Here is a 2,367-nt window from a genome sequence, read left to right as displayed (position 1 = left end):
AAAAAAAAAAAAAAAAAAAAAAAAAAAAAAAAAAAAAAAAAAAAAAAAAAAAAAAAAAAAAAAAAAAAAAAAAAAAAAAAGTCGGATATAAAAGAAAAATAGTGCTTCCAGTGTGAAATAACGCCAATTAGTGTCAACAAAGGCAAGAACTAAGCGACAATAATCAGAGATCTCTTGTCCAAAATGTTGACTGCAATTTTTCTCACTTATTACACAACTAGCTGTTCCCGTGCGGCTTCATCCGCATAAAATTATGAAAAATTTATTTTATTTTTTACACTTGTCAAATTGTCAATAGCAAATGTAAAAATGACAGGACATGACAAACCTTAGCAATCTTTCTTTCTTGATGTTGACAGCAACTTATGGTCTCTCTCTCTCTCACATTAGGGCTTATATCCAAAATATTTACCCCTTAAGTTTAATGGCGTAAAAATATATATCCTAAAACGTGACATAAGTGTAAGGCTTTTTATTTAAAAAAGAATTATTAAAAAATATGCTGTGATTGCTGATATCTTAGGCCACAAAGAATTGTGTGTTTACGCTTTATAGTATAGATTACGAAATGAATGGAAATAGAAAGTAACTTAAGTTACAATGCTGTGATATAGCATTGTTAGTACCCTTTAGAAGTTTGTTTCTGTTTAATTTTTATATAGATTGAACTAAAATTGATGATTTCGCAGACCTCCGTATCTCCGGTAAGGCTACACCGACTTTGACGAAAAGCATATGACAATAGTTACAAGGTAAATAAAATATTACATTTAAAAATATAAATCCTTTATAAAAAGAATATTCTTACTTCACTAGTTTAAGTTATCTAATTTACATTTATAAAATTATATTTATATGTTTTCACAATTTGTTTATTATTTATTTATTAAAAGACAATTTTAATACATATTATTAAGAAATCAACTTGATCAGATGTAGTTCAAATAGTAGTTGTATAGTTTGTCTAAATAAGGGCGATTACTTTGATAATTCATTTGTCTATTTAGTACGTTAATTTGAAGATTTTTACCCCATAGAAGTAAGAATCGATAGTTTATAGTAATACTTAATTTAATTTATTGTAAATAATATTGTTCGAAATGAGAAGAGAATCTTTTGATAAATAAAACAATATCTTATTTTATTATACTTGTAATATCAATTTAAATGTTTAATCTTACTTCTTACTAATATTATTAATGTGGAAGTTAAGTAGGATGTTTATTAGGGTTTGTAGCCTAAACGGAATGGATTTCGGTGAAATTTGGTATAGATGTAGAGAATACTCTGGAAGAAAACATAGGCTATTCAGTTGTTTTTTTTTAATCCCACGCGAATGGAGTCGCGGGCGAAAGTTAGTAAATAATAACATTATTCCACTCATTTGTGTGCTGGCTGAAGCAAGATTCCTATCATAATTAATAGGTTAATAACAATTGTGCCGTACAAACGGGTTCGGGTCCCGCGGCACAACCTACCCTTGAACGATCGCACCGGAGGGCATAATATTGTAAATGTAAGGGGAAAATGTGGTACTCACAAGCTCGATGAATTGCGTCACCTCCTGCAGGTGCCCTGTCTCAGTCAATGTCAATCGAGTCAAGGTCTGGTTCAGTCAAGTCTATAGGCCCAGCGATGCTGCCTGAAGATGTACCAGTAATTTCGAACGCGAAACCGAATTTAGCGACCCTGTTCGCTACCGAAATCGACACACCTGTTGTGTCAGCGTTATACAAATAGCAACTCTAATCCGCACAAGTGTTCGCGACCGTCCCGCTTGGCTGCTCGATTCCGACCTTTTCTCGCACCCCTCTCCACAGGCCTCGCGCCCGTCCGTAGTGGAGAGGGTTTATTCATCTACCCGCCCGTGCGGGAAAAATAAAATAGGCGCGCTTACCCGCACTAAACCCGGGGCATATAAAGGAAATACAAAATTATGTTCGTATGACCGCATACGATCTGTACCAAACAACAATATTAAATCGATGTTTTTAACGATTAAACCGAATATCAATAGTTTACAGTTATTCGCTTTACTCTTATTTCGTTACAATGACACCCTTCTATAAAGTATAGCATTTATTAACTTTATGTAAAATTATATTCGATATTTTATATGCGTGATATACAATCTAATCAACCTTATTTAGACAAACTATAAAATGGTGATTTTTAGGACGTGTAGTTAAATACTAATAAATTATTTTACACTTTGCATGATGGTGGAAATATTACTACGGCATTGTATTGTAGCTTAAAATTAAAGTCACCTAGAGGACAGGACAAAACTTCAGACAGTGTTGCCGCAGAGGCGCAGCCGTGATGCTTAGCGCTGAGCGCCGACAACTGCAGCCAGCACGGCCGCTG

This window comes from Papilio polytes, unplaced genomic scaffold, assembly GCF_000836215.1.
Source record: "Papilio polytes unplaced genomic scaffold, Ppol_1.0 DF824080.1, whole genome shotgun sequence".
In the NCBI taxonomy this organism is placed as follows: Eukaryota; Metazoa; Arthropoda; class Insecta; order Lepidoptera; family Papilionidae; genus Papilio; species Papilio polytes.
The sequence above is the reverse complement of the archived record's forward strand: the minus strand, read 5'-3'. Positions refer to the sequence as shown.